General features: G+C 46.5%; 1 protein-coding gene across 1 annotated transcript in view; it reads left to right on the plus strand.

The window, feature by feature from the left end:
• Window positions 1-12,591: 12,591 nt before the first annotated feature.
• SLC25A30 (solute carrier family 25 member 30) overlaps window positions 12,592-26,706 on the plus strand; it is a 50,505-nt gene continuing 36,390 nt past the window's right edge. The window contains exon 1 of the mRNA XM_058670735.1: window positions 12,592-12,644. The gene's annotated coding sequence lies outside the window, so the exon portion shown is untranslated. The remainder of the gene's footprint in view (window positions 12,645-26,706) is intronic.

The raw sequence follows: 26,706 nt of genomic DNA on the forward strand, positions 1-26,706 counted from the left end.
AACAACACGATACTTTAATGTAAACACTGATAGAGAACTCTGCTAACTGCTGATTAACTACCTCATCTACTAGTACAGGGCTTGACTCAATAACAATCTTTTAAAAAGATTTGTTTATTTAGTTAAAAGGCAGAGAGACAGGTCTAGAGTGATAGGCTAGTGGCTAAAGTCCTTATCTTGCACACACAACTGGATCCCATATGGGCTCCTGTTCCTGTCCCAGCAGCCCTGCTTCCCATCCAGCTCCCTGTTGTGACCTGGGAAAACAGTCGACGGCCCAAAGCCTTGGGACCCTGTACCCACATGGGAGACCTGGAAGAAGCACTTGGCTCCTGGTTTCAGGGTGGCTCAGTTCCAGCCATTGAGGCCATTGGGGAGTGAATCAGCAGATGGAAGTTCTTTCTCCTTGTCTCTCCTCTCTGTTAATCTGATCTGCTTTACCAATGAAATTAAAAACATCTTGATAAAATAAAAAAGAAATGCCAATAGGGGCATAAGCTGGTCTCCTATGGCAGGAACCTGAGAACTTGAGTCATCAGTTGCCAACTCCCAGCAGGAAGCTGAATCAGAAACAGAGTAGCTTGGACTGAACCAGCAGTCTAATAAGCAATAACAAGCCCCAAGTGGCGGCTTAACCCATGAGGCCACACCAACTGTCCCCCCTAATTTTCCTTTGTAGTACTTATCACTGATTTGCACATGATTCTTTTGGCTATTTTGTTGTCACTCTCCTCTCAAGACAATCCCAGTGGCATGAGGTAGAGATGGTCTTTTTATTTTTTTTTTTTTGCTCACAGATGTATTCCTGTGCTTGGCACAGTGCCTAGCAAACAGCCAAATGAGTCAATATTAAATAAATCAATTTCCAACCAAGACTCGTAACAGCAACTAATATGGTTCTTTACCATATTCCAGCATATTCCAACACTATGAGTTAATCATGTTTCTATAAACAGATTTCTGAAATTTTTTATAACTTGCAACTTAAGAGGTGTGTGTGTGCGCGTGCGCATGTGCACACATGTGTAGTGCTATTGATTGAGAAGTAAAGCAGCCAATCACTGCAAGATGTTCTTTGGGTAAGTTCCTGTTGCTTAGAACAGGAAATGAGCTCTGAAGCTCACTGGGAAGTTGGAAAACACAAGATGCAGAACAGCACTCTTTTTTTTAAGATTTATTTATTTTTATTGAAAAGTCAGATATACAGAGGAGGAGAGCAGAGAGGAAGATCTTCCTTCTGATGATTCACTCCCCAAGTGGCCACAACTGCCAGAGCTGAGCTGATCTGAAACCAGGAACCAGGAGCTTTCTCCAGGTCTCTCACGTGGGTGCAGGGTCCCAAGGCTTTGGGCTGTTCTGGACTGCTTTCCCAGGCCGCAAGCAGGGAGCTGGATGGGAAAGGGGGTCAACGAGACACAAACCGACATCCACAGGGGATCCCAGCGCGTGCAAGGAGAGGACTTGAGGTGCTAAGCTACCACACTGGGCCTGCAGCAAGATCTCAACACACAGATGCACATAAACCATTACATGCACTGTGACATTAGCAGAAGCGTGCACAAGAGGCTAGCAGGCTATGCATACAACTAACAGCAGTGTTGACCCTGGGAGGCTGCTGTGGGGGCAGGAGGCAGATCCCGGAGACGCATGGTACTAATGGTAATGCTTGGTTATTTACCTCCGAAGTGTTTGTACATTCAGGTTTGAAAAATTATTTTTCTCATGGATCACAAACATCACAATGCAAATAAATTATGGGGAAGTATTCATAGTATATATAGATTATTTATAAGTATAATTCACTAAAGCAATAAGCATACAGACCTGACAAGAGCTAAGGGACTTTGAGTTTGAAGATGTGTAGGTGAGAAGTAAAGGGTTTCCAGATCACTGAAGAAGCTTAGTGTGTGTGTTTGTGTCTTTGTACCTGTGTGTGCAGGTAAGCTGGCATGGTTCTGATCCAGAAAACTGACGCATAAATTTCTTTTGCTAAAAGGGTAGCTGGTCCATCTTAGGGAGGAGGGAAAAGGGGCTGAGTGGGTGTTTGCCAACACACTGCAGGAGGAAGATAGCTTATCTCCTCCTTCCTACTCTTGCAAGTGAGGAACACACTGGGGTGGCAATTAGAGACACTAATTCAGCATATTAATTTATCTTCATGGTGCTTCGCCTTGTTGAGTAATTATTGGTAACACCATTTAGCATGATATGTAATTCAACCTCCTGCAAGCAATGAGACAATTGATACAAAATGAAAAATTTAGATAATCAGACATGGCCAGGCTGGGGTAAGGATGCCATGAAGCTGGATGTCCTCAGGTCCTGCTCTGTCTTCAGAAGTGGGCTGCTCCTGATTGCTTGGAAGCTTTGAGCAACCAAAGCAAATGGGAGAGATACAATTTAGTTAAGAAAATACATCATGGGCCCAGCTCAGTGTCCCAGTGGCTAAATCCTCACCCTGCATGCACCAGGATTCCATATGGATGCTGGTTCATGTCCCAGCTGCTCCACTTCCCATTAGGCTTGCTCCTTGTGGCCTGGGAAAGCAGTCAAAGATAGCCCAAAACCTTAGGACCCTGCATCTCTGTGGGAGACCCAGAAGAAGCTCCTGGGTCCTGGCTTTGAATTGGCTCAGTTCTGGGTGTTGCAGCCACTTGAGGAGCAAACCAGAAGACAGAAGATCTATCTCTCCTTCTTTCCATAAATGTGTCTTTTCAATAAAAATATTTTTTTTAAAAAGAATACATTATTTTTGGGTGGAAGAGTAATTTTATTCTGGGGAAAAAACTTCTCAGTGTCTGATAAAGAATGCAAAATATTTCTAAATGGTCCCAACTAGAGACCATTATGCTCAGTGAAATAAGTCAATCTCAAAAGGACAAATACCATATGTTCTTTCTAATATAAGGAAACTGTTATGCAAATTGTAAGTTCAATAACCCTTTCCCTACTGTTTTTGCTGCATCCCATGTGTTTTGATGTTTTTTTTATTTCATTTTCATTTCCTCCAAATACTTTGTTTTCCCTTGTTGAATTCATTGCTGGTTCATGGATTGCACAGTGGAATCATTTTACCGAAGAAGCTTTTGTGTTTTCTTTTTGTCACCCATGTGTTGGTTATTCAATGGCACATTTTTTCAACTCCATAGTGCTGTATTCTTTTCTTCTTTTTCTTTTTGTTTTAACTTCATGCCTGTTGTTGACCTTATTTCGTGGCTTCTCATTTAAGGGAATATATAGTGATGGAGTAATAGACTACCATATCCAGATGTGAAGATACAAGGCAACATGCATCCCTGCTTGTAAAGTAAAGTGGACTCCCAATGGAACTGTTGAACATATCTAGACAATGGGATGCTGGACTGTCTGACATTGTTGTACCAGCAATGTTGGCACACACTTAAATAACAGATTGATGGAATTTTTATAACTCCATGTGAAGGACTGTATTATTGTAACAATATGGTGAAAATCAGTCAAGGGAATGAGAACTGGGGAAAGCACGGGAATCCCAGACTCTATGGAATTGTACCATAAAACTCAAAATAAAAATTAAGGGGCCTGGCGCGATAGTGTAGTGGTTAAAGCCCTTGCCTTGAACGCGCCGGGATCCCATATGGGCACCGGTTCTAATCCCGGCAGCTCCACTTCCCATCCAGCTCCCTGCTTGTGGCCTGGGAAAGCAGTTGAGGACGGCCCAAATCTTTGGGACCCTGCACCCACATGGGAGACCCATAAGAAGCTCCTGGCTCCTGGCTTCGGATTGGCTCAGCTCAAGCCATTGAGGCTGCTTGTGGATGAATCATCGGATAGAAGATGTTCCTTTCTGTCTCTCCTGCTCTCTGTATATCTGCCTTTCAAAAAAAAAAATAAAAATTAAGAAAAAGAAAGAAAGAAAGTCTCCAGAATAAAACAGAGCCCACAGAGGCCTAAGGCAGCTGGAAGGCTGCATGCTATGATTAGGCCGTGAACGAACTTCAACTTCAATACGACTCCCTATCTTCCCCACTGTACCCTACAAGGGCCATCTCCTCCAGCCAAAGAAAAAATGAAAGAAATCAGGTTTATGTCCAAGGCCATGGTTGGAAAAGGATCGATGATTTCAATACTCATCTCTCCCTGCATGTTGATAACACTGGGATGCAAACCTATTGCACAGCCCCTCGTATTCATTAACCAGGCCTGTTCTGTGTCACAAGGGCACTCTCCTGTCAGTAGAGAGCAGCCAGGTGTATTCTGAACACAGGTCTTGTGGACGTGCCTTCTTACAAGTGCTCTGGCAGGGAATAAGGGTACGGAACCTGCTGACCTTCCCAGGCTGAAGTCCTCACTTGGATTCCAAATAAATTCTGCTTCTCTTACTCTCAAACCAGACTGATTATTTCAGTCAATAGAGAGCCATGCTAGAGTCTTTAAGGGGACACAGCACTGGTGCCTGTCTTCCTCATAATCAAGCTATAAGAGCAAAGTGTGGGCAGGGGGAGGCTAGCAGGTCACCCTTAATGGTTGACAAAGGCCAGGTTGGAGGTTATATTCTCACTTTAATTGTGAGTCCACTTCTGAGAAATCAGAACCTCCACCAGAAGGAGTCGTCACACAAGGTAGGAGCAAATAAAATGACCACAGGGACTCTTGTCCAAAGCAGAGGAAAGTGGGTGTCTTTTATCCTAAAAGGATATAATTTGCAAGAGAAGAAATGTTTGTCATTATATGAAGGTGGACAAAAGTTCACACAGGTCACAGCACAGAACATGCTTAGACATAGGTCTAAGCTCCTCCTGCAATGAAAACCTTAGTATTAAATTCGGCAAGTGTTTCTTTTTGGTTAGCTCGCACACAATGGCATATGCTCGACTCTCCTGGCTGTGACTGTGACTATTCCAGCTAGCTTCTCGGGTTGGTGGAAACCGCAAATTTCCTGAACCGAAGCCACCTGTTTCCTCTGTCTGGGCCTGGGACACAGCTGTTGACAAAATGTTATTGTTTTGCTCGGTTTCCTCAGGGGGAGGGGTTCCCTGGACTCTTGATTTTTGGGCTAAAGTCAGACATTCTATCTGTGACCGAGTGACTTCCTGATACCCCAAATCCTCAAATCAGGCTGAATGCTGCTAAGCTCTACTGCATAGAGAAGGGCAGCCCAGCTCCCAGGAGGGAAAATGGGAAAGGAAGGGGCTCTAAAGCTTCACTTTGCCCTTCTGAATTCTCCAAGAAGGTGAGAGGTGACAAGGGAGAGAATGCCAGGAAGAAGGGGAGCCCTACGCGAAGCATGGTGTGTTTCTCAAACCCTTGTGGGGTCTCCTTCTGCAATACAAGGTGGTCCATCCCTACCTCAAGAAATTTGACTTGTTAATTTAACTTACAGTATTTGAATATTAATACATTAGAAGGACGGGGTGGGGTAGGGTGGTTGATAATACTTGATCCTTGGGCCTTGTGGTCATGGAGGACAGGTGGCTATGCTGCTTCTATTGGCTGTGGTAGGGGAGATATATATATATATATATATTTTAAAGATGATGTATTTTGGGCTTGGCGCAGTGGCCTAGTTACCAAAGTTCTCGCCTTGAATGTGCCAGGATCCCATATGGGCACCAGTTCTAATCCCAGTGGTCCTGCTTCCCATTATATATATCTGACTTGGCAATAAAATTTTTTTTAAAAATATGTATTTTATTTGTCTAAAAGACAGAGTTACAGAGGGAGAAGGAGAGAAAGAGAGAGAAATCTTCCATCTCCTGGTTTAGTCCCAAAATGGCCACATTAGCCAGAATTGAGCCGATCTGAAGCCAGGAGCTTCTTTGTGTCCTACATTTGTGTGCAGAGCCCGAAGTGCTTAAGCCATTCTTCATGGGTTTCCCAAACCATTAGCAGGGAGATGGATCAGAAATGGAGCAGACCCAGTACCCGTATATGCAATACTGGCATGGCTTTCTACACTGCAGTATGGACCCAGATACTTTTGTTCTAGAGGCAAATCTATTCCAGGTGGCCATGAACCTGAACCTGAAGCCAGCTGTGAGTCACGGATGACAGAAGGGGTCAGCTCTGGGGACTGACCATTAGTGGTTCCAGATCAGATCTGTGATACTTACCTTATTTACATGTGTATTTGACACCTAGCAGTGTTTGTAGTTTCTTAAGAGAGAGCCCTTTGGTTGACTAGAAGGAAATGCTATACTCGTAGATCCTTTTCTTGGCTTGCGGGGAAGTGGAGAAGTTATAACGTGATCCAGGGAATTGGATGCCCTCGGACGCCGAGTACTCTGAGATCACCCACCCCCAACCGGAGCTTCCACAGGGGATGGAAGAAGTCCAAACACTACCGTGCAGAAACCAACGTCATCGGAAAGACAACCAGAAGCCCTGAGCGGTCCGCAGAAACAGAAGAACAATAAACGTCCTTCGGAACCAGGGAGGAGAGCTTTCTCTGGTCCGAGCCTGGCTCCACCTCTGGACCCCCACCCTCCCTTGCAATGACCATCAGGATCTCTCCGAAAACCCCTCATAGCAAACAAACAATCATACAAACTAAAAAAATCTAAAATAAATAGACAAACAACAAAAAGTAGAGCTTGGAATCTGACAGGAAAGAGCTGGGTGGGACATGAAGATTAGTCACTCTTCACCGTGGTGTTGGGCACTTTTCTGCACACCCCCCCAAAAAAATGTTCTGCACCTTAATTGTTGACAAATGTCTTGTTAGAGCTACAAGCCAGTCTAGATTATCCTAAAATCTGCCAAGATCAGTAAAATTATACTTCAACACAACAAATGGCTAAATACTAAAATGAAATAGACACGAGACAGCTGAATGGTACCTTATAGCCATTTTAAGGTATATAGCAGCCGGTCCTGTATACAAACTAAAATTGAAATGTCAATGAGCAAATCATAGGTTGTTGTTAAGAACTTGTTTTTTGTTTTTTTTAACATACTGGTTACGCAAAACCATGTCAATTCCATAATGTTACAAATTGCTGTTAATGTTATATTGGGACTCTTAATTGACTGGGATGATATTCTACCAGCTCTAACTTTGGACCAGAAATGGTCTCCCCAAGAAACTGTTCAACCCATCTGGACAATAAGTAGCTGGACTCTATGTTTGGTATATGTTTGCAAGGAAAGAATCTTGATTGAATTTGAACTGTAATACTGCATCAAGGTGGAGGAATCCACCAGGGGGGAGGGGTGTGGGGAGGGGTGGGGGGATTCCCAGAGCCTATGAAACTGTCACATAATGCATAATAATTAATAAAAAAAAAAGAATGAAAAAAAAAAGTTATAACGTGATCTTTGGGACTTGGTCACAGACTGACCATGTCACTTCTTCAGACTCCAGCCCTCAATTTCTTCACCTGGGAAATGAGGTGATTTTCAGGAAGATTGGAAGGAGCCAACGAAGTGAAACCTATAACAAAGTTCGTGTTGAGGTGATGAAAAAGTTCTGCGAATGGACAGTGCTGAAACTGGCAAATTTTATTTACCGAATTAAAAAGATTGTTTTAAAGATTTACTGATTTGTTTTTATTGGAAAATCAGATTCACAGAGGGAAGGGAAGACAGAGAGGATGATTTCCATCTACTGGTTTACTCCCCAAGTGGCTGCAATGGCCAGAGCTGAGCTGAACTGAAGCCAGGAGCTTCTTCCGGGTCACCCACATGGGTTAAAGGGTCCTAAGGCATTGGGCCATCCTCCACTGCTTTCCCCGGCCACAAGCAGGGAGCTGGATGGGGAGTGGAGCAGACGGGACACAAACAGCTGGGAATGAGTGCTCATATGGGCTCTGGACACTTATAAGGGAATGATTTAGCCACTGAGCCATCGTGCTGGGCCCTACTTATTATTATTATTATCATCATTCTTATTATTTTGAAAGGCAATTACAGAAAGAGAGGGAGAAACAGAGATCTTCCATCTGCTGGTTCACTTCCTGGTTGTGAGAACCGGGCTTGGTCTAGGCTGAAGCCAGGAGCCTGGAACTTCATCTAGGCAGTGTTGGCAGAGAACAAAACATTAGGTGATCTTTCACTGCTTTCCTAGGTGTCCTGGGGAGCTGAAAGGGAAGCCACAACTAGCACCCGAACCAGTGCTCTTATAGGATGCCAGCACCACAGCAGTAGCTAAACCTGCCAAAATGCCAGCCCCAGGAAAAAATTATTTGGAAAAAAAAAAAAGTCAAAATGTCTAATCCACTCTGTGCACCCATTCCTATCACTGTTAATCCGCATCTCTGGTTCCCAAACTTACGGAGAAACACAAACGTTGCACCTGCAAATGTGTTACCTGTGAGACACATTTGTAAAGCAAGAAGTCTTGAGTGGCCTTGAGCTCTGTGTCTTTCCAATCATCTGCTTTAAAGGAGTCAATGTTATCCACTTCTTCAGTAGGATGGTTTTCCAGGGCTTATGTTAAAATAATACTCCCTGTGTTAAAATCATACTGCACAGCAGGTACATTTTCACAGCCAGAGGATTTCGTCTTCCTACCACACATGTGTTTAAGAGAATTCTGAGGGACTTGGTAGGTCCAAAGAGCTCAAGCGACTATACTGCCCTGCCATTCTCCGGGAACAGGAATCCTACTTCCTTCCCAGCCAGCCTTCGGAGACTTCAGCCATCAAAGATGATGGTTCTTGTTAATCTCACTTGATGAATATATCTTCAAGGGCACCTGCAACTTCAGAGTTAACAGTATCAGAAAGTTTCAAGGGAAATTCCATCCCACTCTCAATAGGTGAATGACAAACAGGGTGACTGGTGCTTGTAGGAGTGTCGGAGCCTACAGCACAATGACCATTATTACGCTAGGCCTCTATGCATGCAGTTTTCTTCACATTGCTGTCTCCCCACCCTTCTCATTCTTCTCTCTGTTTCTGCCCAGAGCAGGCCCTGAATGGGATTTTCTGCAGCTCCCAACCTGGAGTCGTTCGTTGCAGTCAGGCTCAGTAGCCAGAGCCATGCTATTCTTGGGTGCATGGACGTGCAGGTGCTGCAAGTCACTGCTCAGCCATGCACTGCTGGCGTCATCACCACAACCACAATCTCTCCTCTGCCAAGAACAAGCGTGCTGATGCATCAGGGCTAACGCGTTCCATGGATAATTAGTGAGTGGACAGGACTGCGATCCAGTTCTGCCTGTTGGCATGCATTTTTAAACCTTAACGATCTCAACAAGATGGGCTGTCTGCCTGAGGTGTAACCTTAGGTAGAGGTTTTACATGTTTAAAAAGTGCAACACCTGGTCAAGGGAACTCCAGAAGGTTCATGTTGCTACAGAACATTTTCACATAGTTTCTTCATGCTGGGAATTTCCCATGAACTTTTAGAAGCCCCCGGAAGAAACAGATATGTAAGTAAGGGGTGCAAAAGACATTTCTTCTTTTTAGTGTATCCATTGGCACCCTTTGTAAAAAGACACTCCCGCTCACTTCTGTCCTGTGGTGACTTGGCTCAGCTCCTTTGGAAAGGCATTATAATCACTGCCAGGGACAGGCACATGGAGTTTCCGGAATGACTCACAGCTGCTCTATTTCTTGTCCTGGGAAGTGATTATGAGTGTGGGTGCAAAGCTGTGAGATTAATATACACGTAAGAAGGCAGGGAAGAAGAGGGAGCCACCTAAAAGCAGAAAATATGTTTTCTCCTATCACCAAAAAAGCAGATACATAGTCAATAACACTTAAACATTTGTTTACAACTGTTTTGAATCTATATATGTGAAAATACATATGTAAAACAAAATGGAGAAAGTCTGCCCATCTCTGGAGCTATGTGTTTTTAGTAATGGACCTAATTAAGGACAGAGATTCAAATAGAAAGTAACTCCTCAAAGGCCCTTCTAGAAGCAAAAGCAGAGCTTCTGGGGGGCCGGTTAATATCTGCTCATATACCTGAGAGCTGAGTACATGAGCTGAGCTTATGAAAAAAATCTTGGAAACAATATGTGAACTTTTCTACCTTATCTTAGCCCTCCTTTTTTTTTTTAAAGATTTATTTTTATCGCAAAGTCATTTAAAATATACAGAGAGGAGGTGAGACAGAAAGATCTTCCATCCAACGATTCACTCCCCAAGTGAGCCTCAACGGCCGGTGCTGTGCCGATCTGAAGCCAGGAGCCAGGAACTTCTTCCAGGTCTCCCATGTGGGTGCAGGGTCCCAAAGCTTTGGGCTGTCTTGGCCTGCTTTCCCAGGCCACAAGCAGGGAGCTGGATGGGAAGTGGAGCTGCTGGGATTAGAACCGGCGCTCATATGGGATCCCGGTGCGTTCAAGGTGAGGACTTTAGCTGCTAGGCCATCGCAGCGGGCCCAGCCCTCCCTTTTTAAAAATATTCTTTTTTATCTTACAGATTTATTTTTTTTAGGGAAGGCAGATTTACAGAAAGGGAGCAACAGGAAGAGATCTTCCGTTTGTTGGTTCACTTCACAAGTGGCGCCAACAGCCGAGCTGAGCCTATCCTAGGCCAGTCCAATCTAATCTCTCACCAGTCCTATCGCTTCAGCCTTAAACCCTTCCACTTTCCTCCCATCTCCACCCCTCTAAGCCACTATCTCTCACAGGGACAACAGCACTGGCCTGCCACCCTGTCTGCCTTCTGCTCTTGCCTCTTTGTAATCTAGAATTTGCCCAAAGCCGTCTTCTTAAAATGTCAGAGATCACACAGAACCCCTGCTTAAAAACTGGCAAAGATATCTCATTGTAGTTAGAATAAAGCTGCTTAGCAACGCCTAGAAGGTAAAGAACAATTATTGAGATGGGTGTTGAGGTTAAACTGCCCAAGTTACAATTCCAGTTTTGCTCCCTACTTTCCACAACCTGGGCAAACTACTTAATTTCTCTGCGCTTCAAAGTTTATTATCTTTGAGATTCATTGAAGGAAACTATCATTTACTTCTTGTTTTGTTTTATTTAAAAGGAAAAGTTACATTGAGGGAGAAAGAGGCAGAGATCTTCCATCCACTGGCTTACTCCCCAAATGGCCACATTGGCAGAGGCTAAGCAAGGTGGAAGGCAGGAGGCAGGAGCTTCCTCTGGCTCTCCCAAGCACTTGAGCCATCCTCCGCTGCTTTCCCAGGCACATTAGCAGGTAGACAGATCAGAAGTGGAGCAGTCGGGAAAGAAACATTGGCAATATGGAAAGCAGGTATCCAAGGCAGAGGCTTAATTGATTATTCAGTTCTTATTTCTATTTGCTTTATTTGAAATGCAGAGACAGAAATCTTCCATTTGCTGGTTCACTCCTGACTCCAGTAGACAAAGCTAGGCTAGTCCACTGTCAGGAGCCCAGAACTTAGTCCAGGTTTCCCATGTGGGTGGCAGGGACCCAAGTATGTGGCCATTATCTGCCTCCCCAAGTGCAGATCAGCAGGCAGTGGAAGGCCTTGGACTCAATCATGGACTCTAATATGGGATGTAGGAACCTCTTTTTTAAAAAAGATATTGTTATTTGAAAGGCAGAATGATGGAGAGAGATAGGGAAAGAGAAAAGAAAAGAGAGAGGAAGAGGAAAAGTTCCCCTTTTATCCTTTGGTTTATTTCGCAAATGGCCACAACAGGCAGGTCTGGCCTAGGGTACAGCCGGGAGCCAGGAACTCCAACTGAGTTTCCCACGTGGGTGCAGGGGCCTAGGTATTTGAACCACCTTGTGTTGCTTTCCTAGGCTCATTAGCAGGAAGCAGAGCAGCTGGGCTCTAAGAGGCAGTTGAAGCTGGGCCAAACGCCTGCCCCCTATCATCCATATCTGAAGAAGGTGGGCAAGGGACCCCCGAGGGACAACACCAGAGGAGGAGGTGGTTTTGGGCCTGGGAGTCCTCTGTGCTGATGACTGATTCCTGCCTGTGTATTGTCACCTCAGTTCACGCCCTCTTCTCCCTAGGCACCAGCCACACTGGCATGCTCTGAAAGCCTTCGATGAGAGCCCACGAAGCCACCTGCAGGCCTCTCCTGCTTTGCAGGACTTCTTCCAGGACCACGTGATCTCAGCTTCAAGTGGGCTCCAAGGAAGGCCACCCTTGCCCATCCTGCTGGAAACGGGCAGCTACATCTTTGCCTTCACAGCACCGTCCACCATCATCTGCGCCGGCGGCATTTATTTAATACTTGTCTTGAGTCCTACCGTCAGAGGAGTGCAAGGGCTCTATTATGCATTCCATAAACACTTGGGGGAAGGGGAATGAATACAAGCGAAGTCTGGGCAGCTGCTGGGGAAGCCAGTGTCCACCCAAGTGGTGCCCCAACCATGGGATAAACCGCATCTGCACAGCTCTTGCCCTGGCTTCCCTAAGTGTGCTTTGCTGCTTATGAGAAGCAAATCCTTCCCTCGCCTGTCCATTCAGGGCACCATGCTTTTGCCCAGGCTGCGGGGGTAGGGTTCACCTATGCGTGACCTCCTCAGGGCTTAGACGCGGGAGCGCGCAGCTTCAGGCCGCGGCGCGTCCGCGCGCAGGGTGGGCAGCGGGTCCGATCTCACGCACGTCCGGCAGAGGGCGCCGTGACCAGGACTAGCACCTTCCCAGCAGGGCGCCTTCCAACAACAGCCCGGCCGGCGCGGCGCCGCGTCGCGCAGCATGTTCGAAGGCTGCCTGAGGGGCCGCCGGGCCGGCCTGGGGCCTCCCCGCAGGAAGTCGTCCGCCTGTTTGAACAGGTAGGGCCCGGCTTGGGCAGTACTCTCCTCCGGCGGGCTCCCCCGTGGTTTGCACTCCCTATCCCCGTGGGCCCTCGGACCCGTGACCCGTCTGGGAACGCCGGAGGACTAAAGCCCGCCGAGGGGAACCGGGCTTGGCCACTTCGCTCCCAGGCGGAGGAGCCTCCCGCGTGGGTGTTCGTGTCCTCAGGAGGGAAGCCGCTTCGGGAACCCACGACGCCCTACCATTGTCGCCTGTGTGTTGCTTGAGCGGCTGTTCCTGCAGGGAGCAGGCTGGAGCAGGAGGGCAGTTCCGGGCGGTGCGCGAACCCTGCCTGTCTCTCCGGTGGGGAGCAGCTGGAGAGCACGCCCTGTCGCCTCGGGAAGGGTTGGTAATGGCGGCCAGGCTGACTGGGGATTGTTCTTGGACTGTAGAGGAACAGTTAAGAAACTTACTTAAAAGAAAAAATCAGCAATTCCAGCTCTGTCGTATTGGGTCATTATTACTGCCCTATCCTACCTCATATTTACAAAGGGTGATGGTAACACTAATAGCAGTGGATACTAAGTTGCCTGACACTTTTCTTTGTTTTTAATGCTGTTTTTGAAAGAGAGAGAGCAAGAGCTCTTCCATCCTCTGGTTTGCACCTGAAAAGGCTGCAGACAGCCAGGGTTGGGCCAGGTGAAGCCAGGAGCCTGGAACTCCACCCTGGTCTCCCATATAGGTAGCAGGGACCCAGACCCTTGGTCAGCTTCTGTTGCTTTCCCACACACAGTATCTCAGAAGTGGCCCCTCCCTGGCATTTTCTCGGTGGTTGGACACCCTATCTCCTCTCAATCATGTCCTATTCATTCATTCATTCATTTGTCATCATCTATTATATTTTTGAAAGGCAGATTTTACTGGGAGGAGAGACAGAGATCTTCCATTACTGGTTCATTCCCCCAAATGACTACAATGGCCAGAGCTGTACCAGTTCAAAGCCAGAAGCCAGGAGCTTCCTCCAACTCTTTCCATGGAGGTGCAGGGTCCCAAGGCTTTGGGCCTTCCTCTGTTGTTTTCTCATGCTATAAGCAGGGAGCTGATCAGAAGTGAAACAGCTGGGATGTGACTCAGCACCCAGTGGGATTCTAATACCCCACTGCGCTGGCATCTCATCAACGTATATTAAGACTTCAAAGGATGCTGGGTGCTGGGGTCCCACATTACGTGAAGATGTATTGTGGAGAGGGGGTGGTACTCGCTGCCACACAAAGAACAAGAGAATTTGAATAGTAACAAGAGTCTTGAGAAAACCTGAATGATGCCGTAGAAAGTGACTGGAACAAGGATGAGAAGGTACTTACACACCAAGATTGGAGGGAAGCCTCCTGAACCGAAGACAGGCACAGGGAGTGAGTGCCATGAGTCCAAAGGAAGGTGGCAGGTGCCACTAGAATGCAGTGAGCAAGAGGAGAGGCCAGGGAATGGGCACAGAGAGGAACTGGAGCCCCAAGCAGCTGGAGGGGATGCGCCTGGACAGGGAGCTTGGGCAGGTAGACCTGTCCCCTGGCCCTGGCCCTCACCTTACCCTAACGCAGGTTTGGCGGTTAAGGTCTTACTGCTGATATCTAGGAAGAAATACATCAGAGACAGTCAGGGCTTTGGGGAGAGAGATGGTGATGGAAAATGTTTGCGCAACTGACTCTAAGAGCTGGGCATTAATTGGACTCATTTTTCACGGCGCCGCTGAGCCAGGTTAGCTGGCGGGCGTCTCTCTGTTTCCTTCCAAGCCAGGGCTCTCGTTTTCAGCCTCCGTTCCTCTGGCCGCCTGCCTCCCAGCAGGGCCCTCACAGTGGCCTTCCACTGAGCCTACTCCTGCCCTGATCTCACCTGCCTCACCTCCTTCCCCAGCAGCCCCCTACTTAGCTCAGCGCTCAGCTCTCTGGGTGACTCTGAGTGCTCAGCACCCTGTTCTTATTGCAATCCAAGCCCAGTTTGCTGCTGCATGAATGAAGATCGCTGCTCATGCTGTGTGTCGGTCTCCCATTTATTAAGTGACACCATCTGGGGTTCCCATGTCTCCCTCTTGGAAGTCTTCTGCAGAGAACTTCTGGGGGTGTCCTGAGCAACATAGCTAGTGATTCCTAAATTGGGCTTGCATTTCATTTAGATTTTACAGATAAATGACTTAAGCTTTAGGTTCTAAAGGCTTAAAAAAAAGGAAATAGATTCTTCTCTTTGGAGACTTAGTTGGGGTACGGTCTCATTGTCACAAGTCTTGAGACACTGCCTGCAAATGAAACAGGTGCGATCTGCTCCATGTCCTCATGAATTTATCCACACTCTGCTGGCCACCACACTCCAGGGGTGGGAAGTCAAGGAGTCACAGTGCAATCACAGTGCTTGGCACAACCTGTATAAATGTTCCCATATCTCATCTCCTCTTCAATCAGCCTATGGAGCAGGTGGCATGCCAAGGCGTATGACCATCACCTTGCATGTAGCTGGCTTAGAAGAGGTAAGTGATGGAGCTACTCTGTGGCATAACAGGAAAAGCTGCCATTCGTGGTACCTGCATTCCGTATGGGTTACTGGATCAAGTCCCTGCTGCCCCACTTCTGATCCAGCTGCGTGCTAATGCAGCTCGGAAAGCAGCAGCAGACATCCCAAGTGTTTGGGCCTGTGTACCCACATAGGAGCCCCAGCTTCAGCTGTGGCCATTTGGAAAATGAACCCGTGGATGGAAGATTGAGCTCTGTCTCTCTCCTTTTTTAACTCTGCCTTTCAAATAAGTGAGTAATCATAAAAAAAAAAAAAAAAAAAAAAAAAAAACAGAAAAGAATAGTGTCTTAGTTAAGATCACTAGAGGAACTGGGTCTAACTGGGGCCTTACAACTCTGCTCTTGACCCTCAGGAATCTTAATCCTTTGGGCTTTAGAATAGGTGATTTTAGGATTGGAGTGTTTACTACGCAGGTCCGTTGATGTATTAAGCCATCCCAATATGACGGGTGCATGACCGGGATTGGGGTTGGGACCTTTTATTTAGAAGTTCTCTTTTCCTACCAACTGGATGCACGGTCCAGGAAGCTGCGAGGGAGTGGTTGAGGTTTGATCACATGATCTCCTCTAAACATTCCGCACAGTGATGGGTTCCTGAGAGAGCCAGCCGACCTTCTGTCTGGCTGACCTCTTATAGCCAGCAAATCTAGACTGTGGGGATAGAAAAAAAAAAAAGCCTGAGGTTCCTGAGAGTGAAAAAAGCCTGGGATAGCCTGGAAAGGGGGTCAGTGCTTGTGTTGAGTGACACAGACACTTTGGACTGAGTTCTTACAGTAGGTGCAACAGATCAACCCAAAATGGAGTCACCTGTTGCAAGGTTCCATGCCACCAAGTCAGGAAAGTGAAAGACAATGCCAAATTTATTTTTTTAAAGATTTGTTAATTTTTGACTCAGTGTGATGGCTCAGTGGCTAAATCCTCACCTTGCCAGTACTGGGATCCCGTGTTGGTGCTGGTTTGTATCCCGACTGTTCCACTTCCTGTCCAGCTCCCTGCTTGTGGCTTAGGAGAGCAGTCGAGGATGACCCAAAGCCTTGAGACACTGCACCCACATGGGAGACCTGGAAGAGGCTCCTGGCTTGAGATTGGCTCAGCTCTGGCTGTTGCGGCCACTTGGGGAGTGAACTAGCAGATGGAAGATCTTTCTCTGTTTATATCTGCAAATCTGTCATGAAGCTATGGGGCTAACAAACAGGTAGCAGAAATTCCAGAAGAATGGGAAAGAACATGGGACAGGAACAAATACTTGCAGAATAATGGTTGGAATCATCTCCCATTTGAGAAGACATTCACAAGATACAAAAAGCTGAATGAATCTGGTAAACCAAGTAAACTTGCCCATTAATTAAACTGTCAAAAACTAAAAGTAAGGAAAACATTCTGGAGCAACCCGGACAAAATGTCAGTTCCGTACAGAAGAAGCAGGGTTTGAGGGTCCTCAAACTTCTCCTGAGCAATGACAGAGGCCGGACAGTGGAGGAGTTTCCTGAAAGACTGAGCGAGCCTTCCGACAGACTGTCCACCATGCATGCCACATGGGGGAATCCAGCCTTCCAGAGTGAAGGGGAGAGGAGACGCCTTCAGGTGAGAGCAAGTGGAAAATACTGCTCCCCAGCAAACCTGTGCTCTAGCAGGGGCTAAAAGACTGTCTAGCATTGGGGTGCAGTGGGTTGGGCTGCCACCAGTGATGTACAGAGAGGAGAGACAGAGAGGAAGATATTCCGTCCGATGATTCACTCCCCAAGTGAGCCGCAACAGCCGGTACTGCGCCGATTCGAAGCCGGGAACCTAGAACCTCTTCCGGGTCTCGCACCCGGGTGCAGGGTCCCAAAGCTTTGGGCTGTCCTCGACTGCTTGCTTTCCCAGGCTGGATGGGAAGTGGAGCTGCCGGGATTAGAACCGGCGTCCATATGGGATCCCGGGGTGTTCAAGGCGAGAACTTTAGCTGTCAGGCCACGCTGCCAGGCCCTAGACCATGGTTGTTAGACATGAGCCAACACCCATATGGGATGTTGGAATCACAGGTGGTGGCTTAACCCACTGTGTCACAATGCTGGTCCCTGAAAACAGTTGTTTTTGAATGATACTTATGTGTTATTTTTATTTTTAATGTATTTATTTATTTGAAAAGCACAGAGACAAAGAAGAATCGTTCAGCCATCAGTTTACTCTCCAAATGGCCACAGTCGCCAGATCATTGCCGTGTGAAAGCCAGGAGCTTCACACTTGTTTCTCACATGGGAGACAGGAACCTGGGCTATCTTGTGCTGCTTTCCCAGACATGTTGGAAGGAAGCTTCGCTGGGAATGAATAGACGGAGCTCAAGCCAGCACCCCAACATGGGATTGTGGCGGTTGGTGTTGCAAGTGGTGGCTTAACCTTTGTGCCATAACACCAGCTCCAAAACAATATATCTTTTAAATGCAGCTCAGTAGACACAGAGTTAAAACTAGACTGTTACCCCAACTTTTTCATTTTCCATATTTAAATTGATTTAAATCAAGAATAAGATTGTATTAATAGAGTGTTGAGGAAATGAGATGTAGGCTATTGGGTATTGGCAAATCTGCATTTGCTTGTTTCCTTGGCGCTTAATGAATTTCCTGTGAGTTATTGAATCAAGTCATAAATGAGATTGAAGAAATCAGTTCAAAGAAGCTCTACTTTTTTAAAAAAAAGATTTAATTACTTATTCATTTATTTATTGGAAAGGCAGATTTTACAGAGGGAGAGTAAGAGAGAGACAGAGATATATCTTCCATCAGCCAGTTACTCCCTAAATGGCCACATGGTTGGAGCTGGGCTGGTCCAAACCTGAGAGCCATGAGCTTTTTCTGGGTCTCCCAGTTGGTGCAGGGGTTCAAGAACTTGGGCCCTCCTCTGCTGCCTTCCCTGGCACATACTCAGGGAGTTGGATTGAAAGTGGAGCAGTAGGGACTTAAGCTGGTGTCCGCAGGTGATGCTGGCCTAGCACGTTGAGGTTTAACTTCCTGTGGCAGTACAGCATCAGCCCATAAATTCTACTTTCCGACTAGAGATCATGCAGAGTTCTTGCTTCAGAACTAGTCAGCATGAAGGGAAGTAGAAATTTGGTAATATACTCCAGATATAATTGGGGCATCAGACATCCAAATTGGCCAAAATAAACAGGCGATTGACTCCACAGTTGCTACTTCGTGTTACGGTGCCCAGAGACTGCTGAACGAGAGTATGGGAACAGAATATTTATCTCAATTAACTGAGCCATGTTGTCAGCCTGGGCTTTTATTTTCATATAAGGACCAGATACTTTGGTAGAAATATATACTGAGAACTCTTTGAGAGATAATTGGTTTGTCACACTTGGGTAAGGGGTTGACAAAGGACAATGTCCTGCAAGGATGTCCAGGTACTAATTCCTACAGTCTGTGAGTTGTAACTCACCTGCTCCAGGAAGCGCTCAGCCTCACTTGATTAAGTGAAGGGTCTCAAGTGATTTGCCGATTTCTTAGGTTTCCTGGGTTGAGCCTACCAAGGTTCCTTATGAAAGGGGACATAGGGCTTCGAGTACAAAGGCTGGGAGACAGGAATACTGTACATTTGGCAAAGTGCTCCTGCTTTGCCAGAGCGTAGCCCAGTGTGCCATGGGATGGATGAAAAAGGCTGAATCAGCTGGACCAAGGCAGGAGCCAGATCAAGAAGGCCCTGGATGGTGCTGTGGCATAACAGGCTAAACCGTTAACTGCAGCACCAGCATCCAATAGTGCTGGTTCGTGTCCCAGCAGCTCCATTTCCAGTCCAGGTCCTGGCTTTCGCCTGCAAAAGCAGCAGGGAATGACTTAAGTCCTTGGGTCTCTGTACCCATGTGGGAGAGCCAGCAACAGATCCCTGGGTCCTGGCTTCAGATGAGCTCAGCTGTGGCCATTTGGGGGAGTGAATCAGTGGGTGGAAGTTCTGTCTGCCTCCTTCTTTCTATAACTTTGGCTTTCAAAAAGAAAATAAATCCTGAAAAAAAAAAAAAGAGAGAGAGAGATAAAGAGAGAAAGCCCTGGGTTGCTCTGCTAAGGCAATTGGCTGGCTTTCTTTCTTTCTCTTTCTTTATTTTTTAAGGATTTATTTATTTATTTATTTATTTATTTATACCCGAAAGAGTTACAGAGTTACAGAGAGATCTTCCACCCTCTGGTTAACCTCCCAGTTAGCCACAGTGACCAGTGCTTGGCCAGGATAAAACCAGAGGCCAGGAGCTTCATCTGGGTCTTTCACATAGGTGGCGGGGGCAGAAAGCCTTGAGCCATCCTCCTCTGCTTTCTCAGGCCATTAGTACGGAGCTGGGTCAGAAATAGAGCAGCTAGAACTTGAGCTAGTGACCATATGGGATGCCAGTGGCACAGAGAGAGGCTTAGCCATGACACCAGTTTCTAAAAAAAAAAAAAATGTTTTTAATGGAATTTTAATTAAGAGGAAGAGATAAAGTGAGAGAGACAGTTCCCAAACATTGATTCACTTCTCAAATGCACACAGTAGCTAGGGCTGGGCCAGCGCTCGGACCAGGAACCTGAGCTATAATGTAGGTTTCTGATATATAGGTAACAGGAATCTAATATGTGAGCTGTCACAGCTGCCTCCCAGGGTCTGCACTAGCAGGAAGCTGACGTCAGGGTCTGGGGTGTGGGATGCAGGTGTATTAACTGCTAGGCTAAGCGCCCATTTTATATTTTCACTTTTGAAAGATGCCCTGACTTAGATGTAGAGAATAGGTTAGGCTCAGAGGCAGGAGGCTGATGGCTACAGATAGGTTACAGTGGGGGTAGGTAGGAGGTGATGGTGACCTGGTGGAGGGATACATGGGAGGGGGCACAATCGGTGGACACAGGTGATACATAGGAGGACATTGCCAGGTAGCACTTGGTAATGAAGGGAAAAGATAACACTTGATCTCTGACTTGGATGAAAGGAGGAACAGAAGGAGATAATGGGTAGAGAAATGGGTTTTGTGGTCAGACCCACACTGATCTAATATGACTGGAAGATGCTCTTGCTCAGTTTAATATAGGCCTATTAGAATTCTGTCCCAGCTGACTCTCCATTGTCCTTTTCAAGGCCCAGAGATGGGTCCTACTGAACATATGAACTGAAGCATACGATCCAGTGGCTGATGGAGCCAGGTCTGGTCGTATGGGGCTCCCAGACCCAAAGAACCCTGGAGGTCCTGAGGTAGGCAGAGGGAGTCACCCCCGCCCAGCAGGACCACTGACTTCCCAAGTTAGAACACTGTGTGTAAGGGGATGTGACTCACCACTGACACCGGCCACGTCGTTACTGGCTGCCTAACTGCCAGGGGGCTGGGCGTCGTCAGGTGTCTCAGTTCCCATATTCTCAGCTCCTTGCAATAGTCCCAAGCTCGTCCTAGACCTTTATCCTGTCTGTCATGCCAGGTTCCAACACAACAGAGACCTTTTCTGAACAGGAAGTGAAAGCAGCTGACACTATTTGGGTGACCTGAGTTGCTGTTAAAAATCAATCCTCAAGGCCGGCGCTTGACATAGCAGGCTAAGCCTGTGCGTACGACACTGGCATCCCGTATAACACCAGTTCAAGTCCTGATTGCTCTACTTCTCCTGGGTCTCCCAAGTGGGTGCAGGGGTTCAAGGACTTGAGCCATCCTCTGCTGCTTTCTCAGGCCACAAGCAGGGAGCTGGATGGGAAGTGGAGTAGCCGGGACTGCCTACATGGGATCCTGGTGCTTGAAGGTGGAGTACTAGTCAGCTGAGCCATCACACCAGTCTTTGAAGTCTCTTAGATAGCTTTTAAGCAGCATCTCTCACACAGAACCTTTAGCTGAGCCGCTTTACTGCCCATTTTTCCACAGTCTTTGCCCCACGAGTAGTCCCAACAGATGTCTTTCTACACCAGCCAGGAGCTCAGGTGTTTGCTCCAATCCTCCTCCTCCGAGACAGATCAGTCAAGTTCTGTGGCTGCTATCTGTCCAGTTTATCAGGATCTACTCTCTCCAGCCCCACCACTCCTGTCTTAATTTAGCTCTTCCACTGCAGGCGTATATTCAGGCTGCAAGCTTGCATTGCCTCAAATGTCATCCCACCCAGGAAGCCTTCCAGGGGCTGGTTCATGCCCATATGTGCTACTTCCCGGCCCCTCTCCTTCAGAAGGTAAACCTCTGAAGGCAAAGACATTTTCTCCCACCTTGTACTCAATATGGCACTAAATTAGTAATGGTTAAATGCATGAATGCATGAGTAAATCAGTGAATGGAGTTTGAAAATATTTATTTTTCCACAGGTGGATGTCAGATTCAAGGTCACATGTGGAATATTTCCATTTCCATTACCTACCACGCTTCACAGGTTCATCTGTGTCTGTTATGGGCTCATTTTCTCTTTTGGTTCTGTTTCATTCTCTTTCAAGCCTGAGAAAAGAAGACTGAAGACTTAGGATATCCACTCGAGGTTAAGAATTCAGTGGCAGTGTCCTGAGCTAGGGCACTCACTGAGCACAGATTTTGGAAGGGAGTGAATTTGTAAATCACAGTCAGATATACTGAGCACTCAGCAGCCTGGCACTGGGCGCAGCAGTTAAGATGCTGCTGGGAACGTGTGCATCCCGTAGCAGAATGTCTGGATTCGAATCTCAGCTTGGATCTGTATTCTGGCTTGCTGCTAATGCAGACCAAGGAAGGCAGCAGGTGATGGTTCAACTCGTTGCGTTCTTTCTACCCACATGGAAGATTCAGATTGAAACCCTTGCTCCTGGCATCAGCCTGGCCTAGCCCCAGCTGCTGTGGTCACTTGGGAAGCGAACCAGTGGATGAGACATCTATCTGTCTCTGCATTTTTAAAGTTGGCATTCAGAAATACCATCGTCCTAGACAGAGGAATCTCTTGCCTTCCTTCCTGTGGCTGAATGAGGAAATATAGTTGGACAATTTAGCTTCCTTCCTATTCTTGCTGTATAGTTTGCTGCCTTGATTCATCCTAAGGTGTTAATGGTGAAACTAAGTAATAAAGGGCACAGTAGGGGGCGCTCGTGGTGGACTACTCCTCATAGTATTGGCACCGAAAACCAAGGACAGAAAAGCAGTTTTCAGCAGAATCTGGTAAATTTACAGATTGTATTTATGGATTATTATTTACTTTGTATTTCTTTTTTTAGAGAGTTATTTATTTTTATTGGAAAGGTAAATTTACAGAGAGAAGACGCAGAGAAAAAGATATCTGTCTGCTGGTTCACACCCCAAGTGGCCACAATAGCCAGAGTTGAGCTGATCTGAAGCAGGGAACCAGAAGCTTCCTTGGGGTCTCCCAGGTGATTGCAGGGTCCCAAGGCCTTGGGGAGTCCTTCACTGCCCTCCCAGGCCACAAGCAGGGAGTTGGATAGGAACTGGAGATGCCAGGAAACGAACCAGCACATGGGATCATGGGATCCCAGCGCATGCAAAGGCAAGGCCTTAAGCCACTAGGCCATCACGCCGGGCCCTCCCTGACATTTCTGAAGCATTCACAGCCTGTGCGTGATGCAATCACAACTGTAAAAGCCATGGAACCGGAATCATCCAGATTCTTCTTTTTAATGTAAAGGGGAAAACGATAACAAATACCACTAAGTCCTGTCCTTGAACACGCCGGGATCCCATATGGGCGCCGGTTCTAATCCCAGCAGATCCACTTCCCATCCAGCTCCCTGCTTGTGGCCTGGGAAAGCAGTCGAGGATGGCCCAAAGCCTTGGGACCCTGTACCCTCATGGGAGACCTGGAGGAAGTTCCTGGCTCGTGGCTCTGGATCGGCGCAGCATTGGTCATTGCGCTCACTTGGGGAGTGAATCATCGGACGGAAGATCTTCCTCTCTGTGTCTTTCCTCCTCTCTGTATATCTGACTTTATAATAAAAATAATTAAATCATTTTTTTTGAAGATTTATTTTATTTTCACACAAAGTCAGACATACTGAGAGGAGGAGAGATAGAGAGGAAGTGGAGCTGCCGGGATTAGAACCAGCGGCCATATGGGATCAAGGCAAGGATCTTAGCCACTAGGCCACGCTGCTGAGCCCAAAAATAATTAAATCTTAAAAAAAAAAAAATACCACTCACAAACCAAATTATCAGTAGTTGTCACTTTTCAGTGAACTCTGATAAGGTAAACCTATCTGGGGAAAGGGTCATCCTGCTGATTTATGTAATTGTGTGTGTGATTTGAGAGATAAACACCATGTCAAAGGATAGAAGACATTATCTTGACTAGACCAATAAGCCTCAGCCAAAGTCTAACTAAACCTTTTTCGATATGTAGGTGAAAGGATATCAGTGATAATGTGAGTGCTTATAGCTCTGGCTGCACAGTTTTTGTCCCCCAGACTGCTTGAAGCTCCAGACTGAAGTCAGATGTTCCTGGCTATCTACAAACATCCATTTGTGGTGTTGTGTGGGGCAGGCTTGGCACTCGGCCACTCCAGAGGAATGCATACCCACATGACTCAGCCATCAAGTAGAAGCCGACCTTGAGCTGTGGGGAAGGACATGATGAGGGGGAAAACACAACAGGGTACTGTCGGCAGCTCCCAGCGGCTGGGTGTAGAAATATGCCTGGTGCATGAGCTTTGCCTCGGCTGAAAAACTCATAAGACACTTGTTGAGTGTCTGTTAGGACGCTTGTTGAGGGACTTGGGAAAGTTTATGGAAGGCCCGGCGCTATAGCGTAGTGGTTAAAAGTCCTCACCTTGAACATGCTGGGATCCCAGAGGCCCTGCTTCCCATCCAGCTCCCTGCTTGTGCCTAGAAAAGCATCACCAAAAAAACCATGTGGGGTTCAAAATAAGTTTGCTCCTAAGTAAAATCCGTGTTTGAATTCCATTTCCATGAATTCTGGGAAGAGCCTCATGCATACACACACCTGTGTGCAAATGTCCCTAGTAGCTAACATGAGGTGTCCAAAACCGGCCCAGAATCTTCTCAGTAGCTTTGTTTTGTGGTACCGATTAGTAGCTTAGATTCTTTGAGGTCTCAGGAGACAGGACATTGTCTCAGGCTACATGGCCAGGCCAGGTAGGATGTGTTCTGGTGTGTGCTTGTTGCCTCATTGCAGCTATGAATAGCAGCCCTGTTGACCCTGACCTAATAGCTGGTGGGGACGGCGGCTGACTCTTCAGTGTGGGGCAGTGTGGACACCCACACTAGGACTCATCCACACTGGCCACTGCCATGTACCTTTGGATCTGCCAGCTCCTGCCTCTACCAGTGGAATGCACTCAGTTTCGCAGGACATCAGTCACTTTGGCTATAACTGCCAACTTGCCTTTCAAGTGCACCTGCCGGTCATCCCACATCCTATGACGGGGAAACATAGTTGTTAGAACAAGCATGCTGCTCTAACCTATCACCAGAATCTTTTTTTCCCCTGGGGCTGGCACAATGGCTCAACTGGCTAATCCTCCAGCTCTAAGTGCTGGCATCCCACATGGACACCAATTTGTGTCCTGGCTGCTCCACTTCCCATCTCACTCCCTGTTTGTGTCCTGGGAAAGTAGCAGAGGATGGCCCAGGTCCTGGGGACCCTGTACCCACATGGGAGACCCAGAAGAACCTCCTGGCTTCTGGCTTTGAATCAACTCAGTTCTGGCTATTGCACAGTGCCATCTGGAGAGTAAACCAGTGGAAGGGAGATCTTCCTGTCTTATTATCTCTGTATATCTGCTTTGCAATAAAAATAAATATTTTTTTCCCTTAAAAAGAATGTCTCTTTTCTGGTGCCTGGAATGTCTCTTAGGATTGTCAGTAGTTCTGGAAAAGGTGGCCGTGCATTCTATTAGGCTCTACAGATCCTTTCTCCTGCCTCATAGCACGGAGATCCAGCTGTCTCATAGCTGCACGAGAGCTTGCTTCTTCTGTAAGTCCCGCCAGTAAGCCATACTCAGTCTAACCCTTTCGTCCTTTCTCTTCGGTTGTATTCAGTCCACCTTTTAGCAGCTGATTTTTGTACAGTGGGTTTTCTGCAGTGCCAGCAGACTCTTTGAGTCTTTTCCTTTCTTTATTTTTTGAAAAGATTTATTTATTTATTAGGCAGATTTACAGACAGGAGGAGAGACAGAAAGAAAGGTCTTCCATCCACTGTTTTGCTCCACAAATGGCTGCAGTGACCAGAGCTGAGCTGATCTGAAATCAAGGGCTAGGAACTTTCTGAAGGTCTCCTGTGTGGGTGCAGGGTCCCAAGGCTTTGGGCCATCCTCGACTACTTTCCCTGGCCACAGGCAGGGAGCTGGAAGGGAAGCGGAGCAGCCAGGACACAAACTTGTACCCATATGGAATCTTTGCAGCTGCCAGGCAAGGGTTTAGCCATTGAGCCATCATGCTAGGCACTTCTTGTGCCTTATATCAAATGTCCCTTAGCTTCCGCTGGACATTCTTAACTGGGCAGTCAAGATATCCCTGCTGGACACCAAGGCCGCATGATGTCTCTCTCAGTGGCTTTGTGGTCTGTGTGTGTGATTGGGGTGATGGGTCGCATCTGACCACTTTTGATCATCCTCACAGAGGATTTGGGGTGAGAGAGGTTCTCAGAGGCTTCACAGAGATTATGCACTGCTGGAGCTAGGCCACCGGGCCATATGTGGCCGTTTTTCGTTTTGTTTTGCATTGATTTCACTTTTTACAAAGAGTTATTCATCTTTCTACTTTAATTTCTTAAAGCTTTTAAAAATATATTTAAAAATTATTTGGGCCCAGCGCAGTGGTCTAGTGGCTGAAGTCCTCGCCTTGAACACACCGGGATCCCATATGGACACCGGTTCTAATCCCGGCAGCTCCACTTCCCATCCAGCTCCCTGGTTGTGGCCTGGGAAATCAGTGGAGGATGACCCAAAGCCTTGGGAACCTGCACCTGCATGGGAGACCTGGAGGAAATTCTTGGCTGCTGGCCTTGGATTGGCTCAGTTCTAGCCGCTGCGGCTCACTTGGGGAGGGAATCATCGGACGGAAGATCTTCCTCTCTTTTTTTTTTTTTTTTTTTTTTTTTTTTGACAGCAAGAGATAATTTATTCCAGGAGAGCAATAATGAAAATTTTGGAGAACAAAAAACAGTGGGACTACCTACATAAAATGCTGAAAATAAAATAAAATGAATCTATAAATATATATTCAATGAACTCATTCCTTTAAAAATAAAGCAAAGCAAATACTTATCACTCAAACAAAAAATAAATAATTTTTTGCCCAGAAAACTTAAAACGGAAAACTTCATAGAGTCCCACAGGTTGAAAAAAAATAATCCCAGAGAGAAGTTCTCACCATTGATAAAGAACACCAGGGAAAATAATTAGACAAAATAATTTTGACTACTTTAAAATGTAACAGCAATGAAATATGCCAAGTGATAAAAATATGTAGAAATAAAATATTTGTGAAGGACAAAGAGTTAAAGGCAAACATTTAGAGTAGAAGGTACTTTCATTATCCAAGAAGAAGTGAAAATCATAACATAGTAAATTAAGGATGTATAATATAATCTTGATGTTAATTCACATAGGAATAATAAAATAATGTATAATTAAA

The sequence above is a fragment of the Ochotona princeps genome, chromosome 12, assembly GCF_030435755.1.
Source record: "Ochotona princeps isolate mOchPri1 chromosome 12, mOchPri1.hap1, whole genome shotgun sequence".
Classification (NCBI taxonomy): Eukaryota; Metazoa; Chordata; class Mammalia; order Lagomorpha; family Ochotonidae; genus Ochotona; species Ochotona princeps.